The 22,702-nt window shown below is 42.2% G+C and overlaps 1 pseudogene; it reads left to right on the forward strand.

Moving 5' to 3' along the window:
- Positions 1-359: 359 nt before the first annotated feature.
- Positions 360-12,220, forward strand: LOC136479609 (protein translocase subunit SECA2, chloroplastic-like; annotated as a pseudogene).
- Positions 12,221-22,702: the final 10,482 nt, after the last annotated feature.

The following is a 22,702-nucleotide window of genomic DNA, read 5'->3' on the forward strand; positions in this document are numbered from 1 at the left end:
TTTGCAGAACTTAACCTTTTTATTTGGTGGTGCTTTCTGATGTATGGATCCAAAACTTTTAAGTTTCAACCAGCAATTTGTTTACGAATGATTTGATCAGGTGAATGGAATCTAATGGGTGTGATTAGCCTAAAAGGCTACTCCTATGACATTATCATTTTAATTGTCATAAAGATACATTGTAGTATAAATTAAGGGCTCAATTCGTAGGTTTAGGCTGCACCATTGTTCAGAATTTGGCAATTTGTATGTTCTTTTTAATTGGCAGCGGGAGTATATGACTTCGTTTCTAGCTATATTATGCCTAATAACATTTCTTAAATGCATGTAACACGTCTTGGATATGAAACACTGAGGCAATGGGCGCCAACATCATACTAGCACGGTGAGCAAAAGGCGACGTGGCAGCGCGAGGAAAACCGGACCCTGCGTCTGGGTCCGATCGGGGGAAACCAGACTCGGTCCGAACGCCCCAGAACCTCTCTGTGTGAATTTCGACGTGACCGGACTCTGGTGTCCTACGAGTCCGGTCATCAGGACTGGACTGGGTTCGGTCATGTTTTAGTGCTCTGGGAGCTCTCTGGAAGTGACCGGACTTTGGGTGGCGCTGGGTTCGGTCAGTCAAGCTACGGGTTCATCTGTGCACGTGGGCGACAACGGTAGGATTCAAATTGGTGCTGACATGGCTTGCTCTGGTTGGGCGGTTGGAGGACCTGACTCACCAAGTCTGGACTCTGGCTGGGTCCGATCACTAGGTCCGGTCGACTGCTCGAGGCACCAACGGCTCTTTGAGCTTGGGCCTCTATAAATAGAACTTGGGCGCTTTGGGTTCACTCTCTTGGACATTTTTCACCTCTGATACATCCTTGTAAGCCTAAGCAAACTCCTTCCACTCATCTTCATCATTGATTCATCATCATAGTGAGATTGGGAGTGATTCCTAGTGCATTTGCTTGAGTGATTGCATCTAGTGGCACTTGAAGATTGTTGTGGCTGCGGATTTCTTGTTACTCTTGGTGGTTGTCGCCACCTAGACGGCTTGGAGCAGTGGAGGCGCATTGGCATGAGTTGGTGATTGTTCGTGGCCATCTCCTGGTGATTGTGTGGGGTCTTGTACCTTCTCCGGCAGAGAGCGAAAAGGTAACTCTAGTGGATTGCTCGTGTCATTAAGTTACCTCACTTGTGGGTAGGTTCTTACGGCGCCCAAGTGTTGGGCTAGGTTTGTGAAACACCTATTAGCCGCCAAACCACTAAGTATTGGTCGACACAACGGGGACTAGCATGCCGGCAAGCACGTGAACCTCAGGAGAAAATCTTGTGTCTATTGTGATTGGCATTCTCACGGTGATTGATTGGTTTTCATATTGCGATTGGTTCATTCCTCGATAAGGCGGTATAATCACCCTACTCACTCTCTTACATTCTTTGCAAACTAGTTGAGTAGCAAGCTCTTTAGTGTAGCTAGTTTTGAGAGCTTGCTTGCTAGTTTAGTTTCACCTAGTGGAGCTCTTTAGTGTAGCTTGTTTGAAGAGCTCGTAGTGAGTAGTGACTTAGCCTCTTATGTGCCTAGTGATCATAGTAACTAGAATTATTGGGTAGGTGGCTTGCAACCCTTGTAGAGCTAGAGCTAAATTGCATTTCGCCGTTTAGTTTACTAACCTCTTGCTCTAGCATATTTATAGAGATTTTTATAGGCTATTCGCCCTCCCTCTAGCCATATTAGGACCTTTCAAGTGGTATCAGAGTCGTGGTCACCGTTTGATTGAAGGCTTAACAACCTCGGTGTCAAAAGATGACTCAAGTTGTGTTCAACCATGTGGGGGAAAAACCACTGTTCTTTGATGACACATGCTATGACTATTGGAAGAGAAAGATAAAGATGTATCTTGGTTCAATCAATGATCAAGTGTGGGATGTGACCGGGAGTGATTATATGATTCTTGATCCCACCAATCTCACTAACCAAGACAAGGCAAACAAGCAATGCAATACAATGGCTCTCAACACCATATGCAATGCCATTGATTCAAAGATGTTTAAGTAAATCAAGGATTGTGATAGAGCTAGTGAAGTGTGGAAGAGATTGGAAGAAACTTATAAGGGCACACCGACGGTCAAGAGTGCCAAGTTGTACATTCTAAAGGATAAGTTGACAAGCTTCAAGATGAAGGATGATGAGAGCATTCCGGAGATGTTCCATAGATTGCAACTGATCATCAATGACTTGAAGGCTTTGGGTGAGAAGAAAAGTGATGATGATGTCTCTCATCAGTTCTTGATGCGCTTACCTCCAAGATTTGAGACATTGAGATTGATCATCATTAGAGAAGGATTGAAGGACATAACCCCTAACCAAGTACTAGGTGATGTCATGACACAAGAGACATACCTTGTGGAAAGGGAACACTACTACACTCAGACCTTTTACAGCCACGTCGTAACCCCCATCACAGTCCAATTTCAGCCTCGGCAGTAAGCTGTCGGCAGTGTTGGTCATAGACTTCACCGTCAGCATCTGGGACCGACTGCAATGTACACTAACACCACTGTATTGTCTTATGATCCGTCCGTGATTAGGTCCTTACTTTCATCGCATTGGAGCACGACCCGACTGTGGATGTACACTAACACCGCCACATTGGCAAATGATCCGCCTGTGTCAAGGCTATCAAAACTATTGTGTGGGCACATCAACCGCCTGTGTAGTGGTCACCAGCACCGTCGCCTTGTACTTTGATCAAACTGTTAGCGGTGCGGGTTCACTATCGCTTCGACGGCCGAGACGCCTATGTAGAGGTTAACACCACCATTGCTTCAACATATGATCCGCCAGTACAAAGGTCATGGTCACCGTCGCCTTGCACCATGATCCGCCTTTGATGATCATTTAGTCGATGTAGGGTTACTAAAGGATTCAGCGGTGATATACTTTTAATCTCTGCCGCATCATACGTATAGCGACGGTGGTGATAACAAAACAATGAACAGTGCTTACATCCAATGGTGACAAAATTTCATCCGGTTTCACAATAGTTACTAATTCAGCTAGGACCTTAATAGCTTCATGAACACAAAGCATACAGATATATAATCATTACATCCATAAATCATGTTCACAAATAAGAGTACTTTTTACAATAACAATGGACGCTACCATAACATCTTTCGCAACCGATGTCCTAACACAAGCGGTACATAGAGCATACTAAAGGTACTAATGTATACAGACTTACATAACGAAATGACGTAGTTGTGCTCCTTCTATGTGGCACTCCTGCTTGAAAGGCAAAATGAATATAATTAGTGCATTCTTCGGACTGATAGCCAATGCACCATGGAACCCCTCTTATTCATCTCTGATCCACAACCTGAATAAAGCAGCAGAATTAATAATATTGAACATACTATTCCTTTAGTTAACAAGGCAAAATTGGCATATACATTCATAGAATGAAAACAACTCCCTACCTGAACAATGACTGTCGTGATAACAAAATGCAGGAAATGCATCTTTACTGCTCTGCTAATGACTCTATGAACAAGGGAACATAAGGAAGATAGTAAGGCCTGTTCATATGGAAACACCCTCTTGATCTACAAAAGCGTATGACATGGGCATGGAGGACATGAACCATTCTGCGGTCCATGTCATATGCAATCAATGTTCTATCCTTCCCAACAAGAAAAATAAAATTCCATTCTAGGTGAACTATAATCACTCTGTACTCCTCATCACAAAGCTCATAACCAAGTTTAATATTCATGTATCCAAACAGTTCCTCCGTGTCCACAACATGCTTCAAACTCCAGTTATCAGTACCATAGTCTTCAAGTATCTACACTAAAAGCCATGACCTATTGCGAAAATTAGCACAACACACACAGGTTACCCTGAGCTTAATGGATAGACATTTTATCACCACCTGGTTTACGATTGTCCTCCATGTCTTTCCCTCCATATCCACAGCAACATCACAAAGTACTCAACCATGTGCATAAAACCATTAAGAAAACACTTCTCGATTTTGAACGTAGAACAATACTACCCTCGCCCCATTCAGATTCTTTAAAGATCCATGCTACAGTTTTAGATGAGTAGATCTCCACACCTACGCACGCACCCTTCACCTCAACAAATTCAATCACATAGAAGTGCGAGGATGTTGGGTCGAAACCTAAGCGAGCTTGACCAACAGAATAGATGCTATGCGGCACTACATGCCATTTGTGGGTCGCCGGATTACAGACAACATAGCGCCGTAATCCATTAGGCCTAGGACACCAGCAAAGGATGAGGCCGCTACAACAATTTGAGACTAGGACTTTTTGAAGGGGGAAAGGCAAGAAGGACAAGGAGGGTCATTCATCGGTGAAGCTAGTGAAGTGGCGATTGTCCTTCCACTAGCTGCCATAGAAGAAGCCAACGACAGTCTGTGAAAGCTTCTTACGGTGATAGGAGTCAGAGATGACGTGATTCCAGGAGCGATAGACACACTTGCAGCAGCACAAGGACCGAGCGGGGAGGTAGCGAAAGATGTCAGCAACCACATCATCTAAAAGGATGTCCACTGCGTTCCTTATCATGTTGGGGGCCTCCTTCATCTGGAAGGACACCACCAGCCGAAGAGATGAGGCCGCTCTGGCATGGAACTGCATCAATAAACATTAGTAAGGAGATGAGTTTCTAGAAGAAGGGACGGCGATGCAAGTAAGACCTTATTACACTTGCGTTTAGATCTGGCGACGAAGAGCACGAGTGGCAACGCCGGTGACAGTAGCAGCTCGTTCAGCAGTGGATCTGTGTGGGCAATCCGGCGATGTGCACCGGCGTGGAGCAAGAGCTAAGCAGTGCTGATGAGCATGAACGGCGATGATGAACAACAACAATGAGGAAAAGAAAAGCTATGTGTGTGGGGGGAGGGAGGGCAGCGGCAGGGTGGGGGTGCCGGGGGTGGGTGGGTTAGGGGGATGTTGGAGTAGGGGTTACTTGCTCTCTGCATAACTTTTATAGCACGCGGGAATCGAACTTTCATTAGTTCCGCGCGGGAGGGTTCAAATGCGGGATTGGAAATTTTGCAACTAAGCGGTGGTATGTACGCCCTACATGGTTTGGATGTACTTTTTTGTCTAATTACAATCATTTCCCTATGTGCGGGCCTGGTGCAAGCGGTAGAGTCTTACCGCCTGTGACCGGAAGGTCCCGGGTTCGAGTCGCGGTCTTCTCACATTGCACACAGAGCGAGAGCTTTTTGCACTGGGTACGCCCCTTTACAATCATTTCCCTATGTGTAACTTTTGATCAATTAGCCAATTTTGCTATTGAATGCAATTTTGGATTTGCCTTCTGCTATAGAATATACGTATGTGTGCAAGCAACAAAATGAATCAGACATGTCATGTCACAATTCTTCTGTGTCAGCCTTAAGTCAGATCATTGCGCACCTTCTTTGCCATGGTTGCAGTTAGGCCCTGTTTAGTTCCTAAAAAATTTTGCGTAGTACTCGTCACATCGAATCTTGCGATACATGCATGGAGTACTAAATGTAGACGAAAAAAAAAACTAACTGCACAGTTGGGTGAGAAATCACGAGACGAAACTTTCGAACCTAATTAGTCCATAATTAAACACTAATTGCCAAATACAAATAAACGGGCTACAGTACCCAACACCAAAAATTTTTGGCTTCTAAACGCGGCCTTAGCTGCTGAAACAAAATGATAAATAATGGCATCACACGATGGGGGCAACTAACTTAAATGCAAGCTGGGACATTCAGTGGGGGTGTTTAGTTACCCTAAATTTCAAACTTTGATACTATGCAAAAAGAAGATTCCCTGTCATATCAAACTTGCGGTACATGCATGGAGTACTAAATGTTGATGAAATCAAAAACTAATTGCACAGTTTGGTTATACTTTGCGAGACGAACGTTTTGAGCCTAATTAGTCAACGTTTGGACAATTATTACAAAATACAAACGAAATACTACAGTAGCTGCTTGTGGCTACAGTAACTTTGCCGGCGCCGAATTCGGGCCGAACTAAACGAGGGCCTAGTGAATAACCATAACTTCTCAAATTCTGCAGGTTTGTGATGAATGCTTTGAAGGCAAAAGTGTTCTACCGAAGGGATGTCCAGTATATTGTCACGGATGGGAAAGCTATAATAATTAATGAGGTACTCCCTGAGTTTCAGTATTTCTGAAAAGAATGCCATTAGTTTCTTAGTAGCTGTTCTTATTTGTATATGTTCCTAGTTGTACTTAGCAGCTTGTGCAGGGGAGGCTTTGCATATGTACACACACACATGCACTTGTATATCTGCCTATTTGAGTTTTTGGAAGGGATATTGACACTTTAAATGCTCATGCAAGCTCATTAATGTTTTTTAAAGCAAGTTATAAATGTTCACTGGGATACCAGATTTCTTCTCAATGATGATACATTTTGTCCACATGGGTTTTTTCAAGTTGATAAAAATTGGAACCAATAAAGGTAGATCATATCGTCCTATCCAATCAGCTTTTAGCGGTCCCATTTAATTGGCAATACACCAGAGAAAATATGTTTGGACTATCCTACAAAAAAAATATCAATTAAAACGTCAGGACAATAACACAGTCCTCTTCCTGGTATATATCCACTAGCTATCGAGTCCATCCTGGAGCTGGTATTCTGTCTTAGAGGCTCTTTCATTTTCATAATCCTGGGCAACTGAGCAGTTAGTAGCAAAAGGTTTCTATGACAACACAATCAATTTCACAAGCACAATGTAACGAATACTGATCGATGATGATGTGTTGTCTGATGTGCCAATGAAAATGTCCATGCAAACTAGTCGCTTGTTATCAGTTTTTGCATGAACAAGCCATTCATGAACACTCATAACGAATACTGATTAACTCATTTTTTTTATCATGCTTTTATCAATTATGTCTTAGAAATTTTTTATGTGTTGAAGAAATTTTCTGTGTACCTAACGTCCTAACTAAGATAACATTCATCCATACTGATCCAGTGATCCTTCAAGTCAGAATGTCCTTCAGCACATGCACTTTTTTTTGTAACATAACATCAGAACTATTTCTTTTCATCACATTTGTGAACTTTCATTGATGTCTATCATATATCTATTATGTTCTCTTGATAATATAATTCACATTGCCTATTAGTTCATAACAATTGCATGCTTTGGAAATCCTGTCGTTGGATGATAATATTAATTCTTTTCCAGCTAACCGGCCGAGTTGAACCCAAAAGAAGATGGTCTGATGGTATCCACCAAGCAGTAGAAGCAAAAGAAATCCTAAAAATCCAGGTCATTATTGACTTACACATTGCTACTTGACATTGATGGAGCTACTATTTTTATAATTCTCTGAAAGTTTATGATAGTTTCTGGTGTGCAATGCTAATTGCAATTTAATCAGGCAGACTCAGTAATTGTGGCTCAAATCACATATCAGTCACTGTTTAAGCTTTATCCTAAGCTTTCTGGGATGACAGGAACTGCAAAGACAGAGGTATGGTGTTTATTAGGTTGCTTTCTAAATAATCTATTCATCTGTACAGTTTATTATTCCAAGCTGACAGGATCATGCTGGTTTTCCAGGAAAAAGATTTTTTAAAGATGTTCAAGATGCCTGTTATTGAAGTACCTACGAATCTGCCAAATATACGGGTGGACTTGCCTATCCAAGCTTTTGCGGTGAGTCTTGTGGAAGTGGCTCCTCCCTTTGGTACTAGAAAAAAAATTGATTGATTTTGTTGCTTTCGTAGACTGCAAGAGGCAAATGGCAATATGTACGGGCTGAAGTAGAGTCTATGTTCCAATTAGGCCGCCCTGTTTTAGTTGGAACTACAAGGTGAATTCTATTTTTTGTTTTAATAGTTAATGCAGATTTTATCTCATCCCCACCATATAACACGCCTCCATGCCTACTGGAAAATTTGGTTGTATCAGTATGAGATTATTAGTATTAGATATTTGTTTCGCCTATTGTGATTTATAATACTTCAGGAGCTAATGAAACTGAAAACTACAAAAGGTTTGTTCTGTTCGAATATGTTTTTTAGCAAATTCAAAAAAATTGCTTGTTATGACTGCGGGCAAGAAAAAACTTACTAATTAGGTTTCTTCAACACTTTTATCTCCATTTGTTGTTGTTTGTGATTTTATGCTTCTAGGAATTTGGTTTTTAGCAACAGTACCTTTCGATGGATGCTGACAAAGTAAATTAGCTAGTTCCTTCTTTGCATTAGCGAAAATGATGTGAACTGAGAAAGCAGAAATCATTATTTTTACTACTGCCTTTGTCCCTTGCCACCTGTTTATTAGAAAATAAAGAAGTAAATTTGGGCATGAATTTGTGGGAATGCACCCTTATTTACTTTGGAGAAAACATCCAAATTTAAAGGGGCAGTGCAGGCTCCGTTCGGCTTGCTGAATCTTGGCTGAAATTGGTTGGAAAATACTGTTCTGGCTGAAATGTTGTGAGAGAAAAACACTGTTCCAGCTGAAAAAAAGAAGCTGAACAAGCCGGATATGGGGTAAGCCACAGTAGCAACAGCTCAAAGATACCTGTCTGTTTCTGTTTTTTTTTTTTTAGTAGATAAACTGCTGAAGATAAGATTTTGATATGTTTATTTTGGCCGTAAGATGCTAGGAGATAAAATTTGGTTTAGAGATCTTTTCGTAGGATGAAAACCTGTTCATAAAGATGTAGGGTATGCCCTTTAGTCCTTTACCGTCTTGGGATGCTTTTCATACAGCTATCTAAATAAATGGTGTCTATATCTTTTGCAGTGTCGAGAGTTCTGAATACTTGTCAGAGCTACTTAAAGTTCGCAATATTCCACACAATGTCCTTAATGCAAGACCAAAGGTTTGTAAAATGTTGCTTTAGTTTAACTTCTTGTCTTGTTCTTTTCCATTGATAAAGCTAATTGCCTTATTCCTGACAGTATGCTGCAAGAGAAGCCGAAATAATTGCCCAAGCTGGAAGAAAACATGCTATTACAATTTCAACTAATATGGCTGGCAGAGGAACTGACATTATTTTAGGTGGTAATCCAAAAGTAAGTTCATGCATATGTTTAGCACTGCTCACCAGGACTCCTTTAAGAAAATGTACGAAAAGTCAAAACTGATAGCAGCATTGTTGGTATTTTTGTTGTACACACTTAACAGAAATATGATCCATCTTTTCGTTGCCAGATGCTTGCAAAAGAAATAGTAGAAGATAACATACTTCCGTTTTTGACCCATGAACCTCCTGATATTGACATGGAAGGGGAATCCACATCCCACAAGGTGGTTCATTCAGATCCTTTTCTCTGACCCAAGAACTTTGCAGGGTGTTTCTCACTATTTCCTTTTATCATGGGTAGGGTCTCTCAATATAGAACTTGGTTCATCATTAGTAGGTCTGCTGGCCAAAGCTGCAATCATGTGTAAGTACTTGAGTGTTAATGGTTGTATAGTAACATATAACGACTTATCTTTTTGTTGTTTGGCTAACTCTTTCACTCTTTTCACATATGCTTCCAGCAAAATATATTCACAACAGCGAGAGAAATGAATGGTCTTTTAGTAAGGCAAAATCCACTATTGCCGAATCTATAGAAATGGGTCAAATGCTTGGGATGGAGAAACTGCAAGAGCGCATGACTGAAGAGTCTGAGATATACCCTCTTTCTGATGCAATAGGACTTGCTTATCTCAGTGTCTTAAGGGATTGCGAAATTCATTGTTCTGCTGAAGGTGCTGCAGTGAAGAGATTAGGTGGGCTCCATGTAGTAGGAACTTCTTTGCATGAGTCACGCCGAATTGATAACCAAGTAAGATGCTGCTGATGTAGCAGGAAGCACCTGAGCCATTGCATGCTGCTTAGCCCTTTATAGTTTATATCATATAGTATATAATCCTATGATTCTGGATTAAAATAGATTTCTTATCCATTAGCAGCAACTTTCATTATCTTACACTGCATGCATCGATGGACTGATGCAGTACATGTATTCTTGGCCTTCAAATCAACGCAGAGAAATATTTTTTTGGAATAAGGAAAAGTCTTGTTGAGTTCGATGAAGTCCTGGAGGTATGCAATTGCCCCAAATTGCAGTACATGTATTCTGTAGTATGACATTTTGCTATTCACTTGCACGAACAATAACCTCAGATAGCAATCTCCTTTTTCTTTGGCAGGCACTCTTCTTTTACTATCATTTCTATTGTGAATACCCTTTTTTACTCTTGTTATCTTTCTCTTCAAATCATGATTGACAGATCTTGTTGTAGGGGTGCAAATTGGTGCCCCTAAGGGTCTTGACTAATCCTCTTTAGTTTAATTATTCTTGCTAACTTTCCAAATTTAGTCTCATTTTGGAAAACTTGTATTCACGAGGATTGGCAATAGAAATTATAGTAAAAAGGTATTCATAGTAGAAATGATTGTGAATGCCTTTCAGTTTCTAATAGCATCACGAATATTCATGTGGATTCTTTTGCTCATACCTTCGATAGGTCCAAAGAAAGCATGTATACAACCTTAGGCAGGTGATATTATCTGGTGACTCTGAAAGCTGCAGTGAACAAATTTTTCAGTAAGTTTACTAGTGCCTCTAGCATGAAGCTTTTCAATGTTGTTTGTGAAATGGTAGAGCTATAAAGCATATCCTTTTGAATCAAAATTGTGGTGTAGAAAGAATTAATAATCCATCTTACTTTAAAGTCATTGCTTTTCCTCACTTTGTCAACACACCTTTCCAAAACGATGTTTGGCTTTTACTTGAATCATTGCATGTAGTCACTTTTTTTGTTCAAAATGCTGCTATTTTATTTTACTTTTTTTTTCATGGACATGCCTTTAATTGAAATTCTATTAGGTACATGCAAGCGGTAGCTGATGAAATTGTTTTGCTAAATATTGATTCCCAAAAGGTACTTGCTCTGTCCTGATCCTTAAGTTCATTTCTGAAAGCATTTATTTTCAGTGCTATGTCAGTTGTCAAAATTATATATTTCTTTCAGCCACCCAAGGCATGGAATCTGGTAAAGCTTTTGGATGAATTTGTCAGTCTAGGAGGGAAACTACTGAGTGGTAATATACACAAATTATTTTTAGTTCATGTTATTCTATAATGGGTATTCTGATTTCTGAGATGCTCTGCAGAATCATTCAAGGACATCCAAGAGCAAAACCTACAATCAGCACTTGAAGAAATGCAAGGTTGGGACCCAGTGAAGGCTGATAGTTTTGCTCTTCCAAACATGCCAGTGCCGCCTGATTCACTTAGAGGAATTCGAAAAAAAAAACATCTTCTATAATGCGGTGGTTTGCCATTTGTGTTGATGATACGTCAAAGTATGTTGTGATATGATACACCTATATATTTTATAGATGGCACAATATAGCATTCACAACAATAGTTAATGATTTGAAAGTTTGTATGTTGCTTTTTTCGATAAACAATCTAGGAAAGGGAGATACACAAACACTGTCAATCTGCTCCGGAAATATTTTGGGGATTTTCTAATAGCTACCTACTTGAATGCTGTGCAAGAGTCCCGTTGCGATGATGGATATATAAGTGGAATTGAGGTATGATTCTCTTTTGAATTTGTTCACAAAGTTTGTCTGGCCATAAACCCCAACAAAACGATATCCATATTTTCCCCTACATGAAACATATTTGATTGTTTAAACATCAACTCTGTAAATTTGGTATAGCATATTTGATTTATCTATAAACATATTTCCTCTGTTTAATTGCAGCGGGAAGTACTTTTGAAGACTCTTGATACATTATGGAAAGACCATTTGGTAAACATGAACAAGCTTAGTTCTGCCGTAAGTCGCGCCTTGAGATGTTTTGCTTTCGAAATATTTACATCTGCCTTTCTTTTTCTGCAAATTAAATCTAAAAGGAAAATACTGTAAATGAAAGAATGTTGTCTTTGCCTTAATTGTCTGCTGATGTCTTATTCTGAACTCTGTGGTGTTGACTGGGTTTTGAACTTTTGGGTTTTGAACTTTTTTGCTAGGTCAACGTTCGGAGTTTTGGACACAGAAATCCTCTGGAAGAATACAAGATCGATGGCTGCCGCTTCTTCATCTCAATGTTGAGCGCCACACGACGTCTCACCGTGGAATCCCTACTGCACTACTGGTCGTCTCGCATGGAATCCGAAGAGATCTTCAACACAGAGGATCAATAGCAGAAGACATCACGTCAAGTGTAGACTTCTGCTGCAAGTCGAAGACAGGTTAGGCACTAACATAGGCCTTATTCGCTTCGCTGAAAAGCCATGACTGAAATTACCGTTCGCTGATTTGTTGGGAGAGAAAAATATTGTTCCTTCGCTTAAACAGTATGGCTCATAAGACAAGCGAACATGGCCATAGTTAATTAGCAAAACCACAAGTATAAACAGGAACTGTTAACCCTGTAAAATCGCAAGCTGGCATGGCCAGTGCCCAGTGGCATCGATTTCGCGCTGTGGCTGTGCCCCTACATGATACATCTCAACGCACAAGAGGATAACTGGATAAGTGTGGACTGCAAGACAGTGCACCCTGTACTGTAACGCCGCAAAGTTGGAGCTTGTTTGCACGCTACAGCTTGGAAGTGGCTTAATCTCGTCCACATTGTACTGTGGTCCTTGGATTAGATCGTGATGATGATGACTGTTCTCTCCACAAAGTCCGCTCCGTACCTTTTTCTGGGAGCGACAATATTTGCCAACCCTGCCCGACTGCCCGAGTATATGAACTGGTGTGGTGAACAGGAGTGCGTGCGGAATCTCTTGCTTGTGGACGAGGAACTCTTCGTGCGCGCAGGTAGGTACGCAGCACCCTAGTGCCCACGCTTTGACATTGCCAAGTTGATGTTTTAATTTTTTTTTTGACGTGAACTTTGATTGTTTCTGTTGGGTTTTAGCTCTAGCCTATTCTAGCTTGTTTAGGACTTAAATGTTTTGTTGTTGTGTGACGGTGGCAATTTGTAAGTCAACTCTCCGGAGTCCGGTAAGGCGGTAACGATTTGGGCTTGTGGCCAATGTATATGCTGCTGTTCCTTGCTTTTTTCCCACTGGATGGATAGCACAGTGATACCGTGCACTAGTTAGTTACGCACTTACACACGTGGGAAAAAGGATGGTGCTGCTGCGTGCACGAACCCATGCAGGTGCGATGCATCGAAACATATGGGCCAGGTTTCAAGTAGCCTTTTCTGCTGGATGGGTCCTGCCAATCTGCATCGCACACACACTGACGCACACCCAGCCAAACAACGCACCTTTGCATTGCATATTTTGCATTTCACGCGCCTGTTTCGCGTGGGCGGCTCCACTTGTGTGCCGCCTTTTCAGGCAGCGTCGCCGTCGCCATCAGCCCGTCGTCGCGACGCCGACGAACGCCCGCAGGCCAGCCAGTGGCGGTACCTGACGTGCGCGCGCAACCACCGGCGTTGCGTACGCTTCGCTTCGGCTTTTTTTTAATGCCCCGTCGTCGTCGGATCGACCGGCGACACACACGGGCTGGATGCACGAGCTGATGTGCTGTTTGTCGCCGAGACACAGTGCTCCTCCATGGCTCCAAGCGTAGGCCAGTGCAGTGCAGATTACCTTGCCATCCACACCACACGCAGACATTGACTTGGACCTACCGACCTACCTACTGTACCACTACCACCTGCGTGCTTGATGCTCAGGTACTCGAGACTTGAGCCTTCACCGGTCAGGGACATTGACTTGGACCAAGACCGACTGGGTGCGAGTGCCGCCCGTGCTGTGGCTGGCACTCAAGTAAACGTAGGCCCTGTTTTAACGGAGGGACTAATTTTTAGTCTTTTTTTAGTCTATTTGAACTAAACAGGAGGACCGACAGAGGGACTTGTAGTCTCTAGTCCATTAGTTCTTTTGGGATAGGCTTATTGGGACTAATGGCCCATACCCCTCCCTCTCCCTCTCTCCCCTCGCGCGCCCCGCCCCCGCCCGATGCGGCGCCCTGGCAGCCACGCCCGCCTCAGGCTCGCCCGGTGGTGGTGGCCCTCCCCTCCCCTCTCCGATGGTTGCGGCGATGGGCTCCCCTTCCCCTCCGATGGCGCCGGTGGTGGCGGCCCTCCACTCCCCTCTCCGATGGCTGCAGTGAAGGGCAGCAGAGAAGATAAAGTCAAGGGTGTTTTAGTCTTTGTTCAATCTTTTAATCCCTTTTAGTCCGTGGAACCGAACATGCCTCTAGACTACTGAATCAGTGAATCTCAGTAATGGCGCAGCCGCGCAGATTTCCTTCTCTGTTGAACGAAGACCCTTTCACACCACATCTCTTGCCCATGTGGCCATGTGGTCAAACCCAAGCAAGGATCCGTTCCAACTCAGCTCTCTCTCTCTCTCTCTCTCTCTCTCTCTCTCTCTAGAAGTCTTGTGTTGTACGACCTACTCCCAAAAAAATGTACTTCCCACTTTCCATGAAGTTAAATGTATCAAATCTATACAAAAAAAATATTAACATTTATAGCACGGAATAAAGTAGCATTAGATTAATTATGAAATATAATTGCATATGAAACCTATTTAGAGATATAAATGCTGATATTATTTATCATAAACTTTATCAAACTTAAGAAAATTTAACTGACACTAAATCTTTAATTACATTCATTTTAGGATGGATGTAGTAGAATCAAACCTGATTAAAATATTTTTAATAAGCCGAATGAGCACCTGAATACAGTCATTATCGTTGATGAACACAGATATTATTTAATAGAGTCATTATAGACTTGTTTGGTTGTGAACTTGCCGAAGCTGCCTGACTAGCCATCATTCCCAGGTGTTGTTGGATTTTTCCACGCCTGGGGCTCAGATAGATGCCGGGCTATAACTGTTTGACTCAGAGTCCCAACCAAACACGTCCTATGTCGTTCATTGTAAAAAGGAAATAGAAAAAAATAGAGGTAGTATACTAGTATGTGTAGTCTTTATTGGTGATTTAATGTGACCAAACTTTAGAAAACGAGATGGTATAAAATTGTTACTTTTCACCATATATATATGCTTTCACGACTTTATTTACAGCTTTCATGAAGATGCCTAAAAAAGTTGATACCTTCACCTACGTCGATCTAGACACTAGAGTCTAGAGGCTTTGGAGCCTTATTCTTGGTGCATAAGCACAACTATATAAAAGAAAAAAAACTGTTACTCAAAAAGGGTATCGCAAATGTTTGATATCTTTGTTATTGCCCCTATAAGATGTGATGGCACTCAGTGTCGGTCCTAGGATTTTGAGGGCCCTCTGGCGAACTTGTCGCGACGGTCTCTCTCGACAAATGTTTCTTAGGTAACATTCTAAAATTCTAACACCTGACCTAAATTACAAGAAAAACATAACTATATGAGTACAAAGTACTAGACAAAAATTGAACAAGGAAAAAAAACCTAGGGCCTAGACAATTTGGATATGAACTTATTCAGAACCAAGATTCACAAATCACAAAAAGGGCAGAAGGCAATAACTAAGATCAGATGTTGTCGTCTTCGTCGAGCCCTGCTTCAGCTGCCTGGTCGCCGTCATCGTTTGGAACGCCGTCGTCTGGCTTCTGGAAGACTGGAACTCGAGCATCGGTGTCTCGGTGATCTGCGCTGGTGATCGCGTGGTGAACTGGTGATCAGCGCTGCGTGTCTCGCAGTCTCCCATCTCGCCAGAAGTCCGGAAGTCGCGACTCGCAATCGCTATGTGCGCGTGTACGGGTGTTGGCGGCTCGGCTCCTTGCCTCTCGGAAAGAAAGAGGCCCACGACTCCTTTTGCTGATGGACCGCTGCATCTTCTCATTAATCTTAAATCATAATGGACTATAGCTAAAGAGTACGGAGTATTATATACTTGGGCTTGGGCCCCCATCCCGCGAGGGCCCTCGGCCGTCGCACCTCCTGCCCACCCCTTAGGGCCGGCACTGATGGCACTTAAGATTTCCACTATGAAGCCAGCTGTTAGCGCACAAACATGAAAAGATTATATTATATTGACACATGCACAAACAAAAAGGTAGTGGACAATAGTAGAATAACAAGAGGTGCACAAAGATCAAGCTTTCCTTATCAGCAGTAAAGTGCTTTTTACTGCATACAAAAGTGCTGCAAGTTACAGCTCAATTAGGCTTTACTAGTATCTTATTATAAAGCTTTCAGCTCAATATGCTACAATATATATATAATAAAGCAAGGGTACGGTGTGCTAAATCTTGAGGTTTACAAAATTTCGTAACAAGGCAATTGAAACACAGGCCTGCTATATATGCATGGGAATAGATATATAGATGCCGCATAGTGCCACAGGAGGAACCACTTGCACGTGGGAAAACGATTGATGAGCCTTGGAAATAGATAGATACCACCCACGACCACGAATCACAAGATGCAACATCATCTGGTTTAGTACGTTGTAGCTGCGTTTTCTTTTGAGAAGTATGTAGCCTTGGGAATATATGCTGCGTACTATCTATTTAAAGTTATAAATATTGTTTTTTTCTATATATATATATTCGATCGGAGTATGTGTATGTGTCTATAGAAGTAGAACCCTGCTTCGTCTATAAAGAGTGTCATTCTAAGTCAAATATTTTTAACTTTGACTAAATAGACACATGATATTATTAATAGTTGTGGCGCACAATAGATATCAGTTATATTAATTGTTTAAAATATATAGTAAATTTATTGAAAGATATAAATATTGTTAATATTTTATATAGACCAAGTCAAATTTAAGAAAATTTAACCTAAGGTGACTTTCTTTTTGAGAGTGGGAGTATATATGTCATTGTTCACAAGATATTGACAGGTGCCACTGTGACTGGTGCCTATAGCTGTGTCACCCGGGTGACGTTACATACGCCGGATCGGATGCGCCACACCTACTGTAGCTAGCTAGCGTAGGTAGCCTAACAGAAGCGAAGGACGACGGAGATCTCACCGTGACCCTGACACAGAGCCGTTTTGGCAGATCACTCAGTGAGATCGTGTCAACTCACTAATTGATCTCATACTCCTGGCGTAAGAAAATCAATGAGTGTGAGTCTATACCTCAATTAACTAGGGTGGAAGGTATGATCAAGATTTGATGGCATTGTTCTTTGAGTAATAGACGACGTGCTCGTAGATAACTACACATATGTGATGACCTCATTAATTTTGAGATCTACTGCCTCCATGTTTTTGAAGTGTTCATAAAAGCAGTGGCGGATCCAGCGGGTAGTCTGGGTGGTCCACCGACCACCCTGTGGCCCGCCCGTCAGTCAAATATAATAGAAAAAATGAAAAAAAACAAGCCGTCCTGTTCATAGTACGTGAGTGCGGCGTCCGTTCGACGTTCGTAGTACGTGAGTGCGGCGTAAATGCGCGCTCGTGCACGATGGGCCGGCCTAGCTAGCAGGGAGAGTTGGATCGGCAGACGTCGAACTGTCCAGGGAGGCCGAGACTCGGGAGGGAGTCGGATCGCCAGACTCCGCTCACGGCCGCGGAGCGTTCTCGACGCAAGCCTGTCGCGGACGCCGCCATCGCCCTTTGGCCTTCGCGGATCGGCATTGCGGCACCAGGCAGCCGATCAGCGATCAGGTGACAGGTGATCCTCGTTCCTCCCCGTCCATCTCCAGTTCTCCAGTCTCCACCCTTCCTCAGTTCCTGGCGTCCGTTCATTAGTTTTGCTAATTGGTGAGTTTTTTTAAATTTTCAGAACTCTTGAATAGTTGAATTATGAAGAGAAACGGAGATATTCGATCGCTTTTTCAGAATGCAGCAAAGAAGGTGGCTGCTGTTGCTTTGAACCCTGACCCACCTCTGGCTCCGGATCAAAGTAGTGTGGAAGAGCACAATCAAGAAGAAGATAGAGTACAAGTTGAAGAAATTGCAGATCCTTTGCCCTCGCCCCCGCTAGCATCACCGCCACCCCCCGCATCAAAGCCGCCGGTGTATGACATCAATCGCCTTCCATATGATCCAGGTGAAAGGCTGCCCATTGAAAATTATCATGTTAATGATCAAGATGCAATCCGTAGAGCATATATTACTAAAGGTGCTTGCAAACCTTATATACATGATTTTCCATACCAAAACATTGGAGGTGTACCTCGTCGATTCAGTATACAATGGTTGTATAATTAGGAGTGGCTTGAATATAGTGTCAAGAAGGATTCTGCATTTTGCTTCATATGCTACTTGTTCAAGAAGGGCAGTGGGTCAAATACTTTTGTGGTTGATGGATGGAATAATTGGAATATAGGAAACACAACACTTCTTAAACATTGTGGTTCTAGGGCACATAAAGCAGCTCAAGAGAGGTACATTGGTTTTATTAATCCCAAGGTTGCAATTGATTATCACATTGACAAGTGGAGTGAGGAGGAGCTTCGTCTTTACAAGAAAAGATTGACATATTCACTTAGATGTATCAAGTTTCTTTTGCATCAAGGATTGGCATTCCGTGGACATGATGAAAGTGAAGAGTCTAGCAATAGAGGCAACTTCATTGAACTTTTGAAGTTTCTTGCAGGAAATAGTGAAGAAGTGAACAAGTATGTCTTGAACAATGCACCAGGTAATTGCACTTTGACTAGCCCAAACATACAAAAGGAAATTATTCATTGTTGTGCCATAGAAACTAGAAAGAAAATAATTGGGGAACTTGGTGATGAGCCCTATGCAATTCTAGCTAATGAGTCTAGTGATATATCACATAAAGAACAACTAGCTCTTTGCTTGCGTTATGTTGATAAACTTAGAAGGCCATGTGAGCACTTCATTGGAGTTGTTCATGTAGATGATACTACCTCTTTGTCACTTAAAAAAGCAATTGAAGGTTTACTTGATATTAATAGATTGAGTCTGCAGCAGATTAGAGGCCAAGGTTATGATGGGGCTAGCAATATGAAAGGAAAAAAATAAAGGGCTCAAAACTTTAATCATGCAAGAATCACCTTCTGCTTATTATATTTATTGCTTTGCACATCAACTCCAACTAGTTCTTGCCGCTGTTGCCAAGGGAAATACTGACTGCAAGACTTTTTTTGATCAAGTATCTATCTTGTTGAACATTGTTGGGGTTTCTTGCAAGCGTCACGATATGCTTCGAAATGCAATGCTTGAGAATGTTAAGAAAGCACTAGAGTGTGGTGAGCTTGAAATAGGGAGGGGATTAAATCAAGAGATGAGTTTGCCTAGGCCTGGTGACACTCGGTGGGGCTCTCATTACAAAACTATATGTAGCATCATCACTATATATTCCTCAATCCATGATGAGCTCATTGAACTTGGTGCTGATATTGCATATAAGGAAGATTGGACAAAGATACATTTTGTGCTTGGAGCATTTGAAACCTTTGAGTTTATTTTCTTTGTGCACTTAATGTATGTTATTCTTGGATACACAAATGAGTTATCCGAGTGCTTGCAGAGAAGGGATCAAGATATTCTTAATGCAATCTCACTTGTTAATGTGGCAAAGAGCAGAATGCAGGAGTTGAGGTCTGATGGTTGGGATAATTTTCTTCAGAAGGTCACTTCTTTTTGTATTAAACATGGTGTTGAAGTTCCTGCTATGGATGGTGCTTATGTGCCTTATGGAAAATCAGCGCGGTATGCCCGTGCCTGAAACCAAACAAATGATGACCATTTCAGAAGAGAAGTATACATTGGTGTCATTGATCAAATTAGTAAGAGTTTGATAATCAGTTTGATGAGATCAATATGGAGCTACTCTCTTGTATGGCAGCCTTCAGTCCTTCCAACTCCTTTGCTTCTTTTGATGCACGGAAGGTACGTAGATTGGCTGAATTTTATCCTAAGGATTTCTCCAACAATGATTTGTTAAAACTTGAGTTGCAACTTGATAATTATATTGATGATATGCGACAAGATGCTAGCTTCCAAGGTCTAGACAACATTGTTGATCTTTCAGTTAAGCTTGTTGAAACAAAGAGGCACAAAGTGTATGATATGGTGTACTTGCTTCTCAAATTGATATTGCTTTTACCGGTGGCAACTGCGAGTGTTGAAAGGGTATTTTCTGCATTGGTTATAGTGAAAACAAAGACAAGGAATATGATAGGTGATACTGTTTTGGATGATTGTCTAGTCACATTTATTGAGCGGGATATTTTTCTTCCAAGTTGATGAAGATGATATAATTGAGACATTTATGTCATTGAGAAAGCGGCGGATAAACAAGTAATATTGTAAGTCTCTCTTGTTGCTATATTTTAAAGTATTTGTATTTCATTTGAACAATTTATATCAAGATTTGGCTCGTTCGTAGCTTAATATTTGAATTTAAATCTTATTATGTTATTTAATGTAACCGGTTTTAATGAATTATAATATGGTTTTACCAAATTATAAATGGTTTACCGAATTGTATTAGAAATTTTTTTTGCGGCGCATCCCCAGAGGTAAAATCCTGGGTCCGCCACTGCATAAAAGTAGAATGTATATGCGTGCGTTTACAGGAGTGAATATATCTTCTATATGTACAAGTATCTATGCCAAACCCATGTAATTTGCAAAAAAGAAAACACTCCGTTCAACTCCTTTTAAATTTATTTTGTATATCAGTTTTTATTTCTTTTTATTGAAAAACCACTTAGTAACATGAGCTGGTCACATCTTAACAATCCATGCTCACAGTGTAACATATTATATGCTCCTACTTTTCTTTAGGATCACTGTTTGAGGTTAACCTTCCAACCAGCCTTTTGGTGGCCAGTGAGTCATCGCTCATGGAATGCGCGCAAACCAAAATGCCGGTCGTCGCGGCCCCAGCAGGCTTCGTTTTCGGTTGAAACGAAGACCGCGACCACGTGTTCATCTTCTGAAAAAAATAATAATATTTGAATAATCCTTGCCTTGAAATTCGGCAGCTCTCTCGTGTGGTTTAGTTTTGCTGTGTTTATTATACCGTGTGATGTGAAGATGAACGCCAAAAAATTTGCATCATTTTAAAATAGGTGAATTTGATAATTATATATTTTGTGTGTATGTAAACTTAGAAAAATAATATTTTTTGTTAAATTAAAATCAACTATAAGATCTAGTTATATACTTGTGCATACATGCTGCTACATATTTATTTTTGTGATATTTGGGTTTGATCAAAACTGTAAAAGAATTTAAATTTAATTCGAATTTAGATTTGAAAATATGTTTAAGAAAAAGAAAAGATTTTTTTACTCTCTCTCTCACTCCCCCTGGTTTTGGTGCGCTCCCCCACCTCCATCCCGCCGGCCCACTTCCTCCAATCTCTTTCTTCCCCTTGGGCCATCCTGCCCTCGCTCGCAGCCCAGCAAGCGGCCCTGCCGAAGCCCCTTTTCTCCTTCCGCCTCTCTGCCGAGTCGGCCCCGCGTCTGGAGTCGCTGACACACCAGGCCCGTGTGTCAGTAGCGTCTTTCTCCTCTCGTTCGTGTCCGAGTAGGACTCTGCTCCACCGGGAGTCCGCCTTTGCCCCGTTTTCGCCCGATTGGCGTGCGCTGCAAGCCACCCCGCCCCTTAAATAGCGCCCTATGCCCACGCCGCCTCCCTATCTAACCCGAGAGCAAGCCGCTGCCGCACCCAGAGACCATAGTGCCGCCGCAACCCTAAGCCGTTGCCGCCGAGTTTGCTTCACCGCGCCGCTGCTTCTCCGCCACCTCGACCGCACGGCTGAACACCTTCGTGAGGTAAGCATTCCTTGAGTACCACCTGAAGAGACCGTGACGCCTAAGAGGGGGGGGGTGAATTAGGCAACTTAAAAAATCTAACTCTAAACTATAGACTCCTTTTCTAACCCTAGCAAAACCTATACAATAGATAAACTATCTAGATGTGCAACTATAGTTTTGCTAGTGTGTTGCTATCTCTATCGCAAACGTAGTAAAGTAATCAATGTAAATGCGGAAGCTAAAGAGCAAGGTAGAGATATGCAAACTCCCGTCGACGACTCCGGTATTTTTACCGATGTATCGAGAAGCGTGCATGCTTCCCCCTAGTCCTCATTGGAGCCCCTCGCAAGGAATCCCTCGCAAGGGCCAAGCTTCCGGTCGGGTAACTCCGTGGATAGCCTCGGGCCTTCCCCACGCGCAAGTGGGTCTCCGACGTGCCTTCCAGCAAGCCTTTCCCAGATGCTTCCCACCATCTTCACTATCAAGCTTTCGGCCGAAACGCCGCGGGCCTTGTTCCCTCCGGTACACAGTGGCGGCCACACCACAAACACGGTTGGTGTGATCTCGCAATACTTCAAGCCCCTCTGATGTACAACAATGGTGCTTGCAAGCACCGAGTGGTAAGAGGTATGCAAACCTCACTAAACACTAGGCCTAAACCTAGAGCAAGCGCATAAGCGGTGGTCTAATCAACCTAAGCACTTCGCAAAGCACCTACACTAATCACCTGATGAATCACTAAGCACTATGCAAGTGGAGATCACTAAAATGGTGTATCAACACCCTTGGTATGTTTTCTTAGCTCCACACCCCTCAAATGGTCGGTTGGGGGGTCTATTTATAAGCTCCACTGAGAAAGTAGCCGTTGGGGACGAAATCCCGCTTTTCTGCTACTGACCGAACTCTAACCAGCGTCCTGTCAGCACTGACCGGACGCGTCCGGTCACGAAAACGGCTCTCTGGAACCTTACTGATGTTGACCGAACTCTGGCACTCAGTGTCCTGTGCAGCG

Source organism: Miscanthus floridulus, chromosome 9 (genome assembly GCF_019320115.1).
Source record: "Miscanthus floridulus cultivar M001 chromosome 9, ASM1932011v1, whole genome shotgun sequence".
NCBI lineage: Eukaryota > Viridiplantae > Streptophyta > Magnoliopsida > Poales > Poaceae > Miscanthus > Miscanthus floridulus.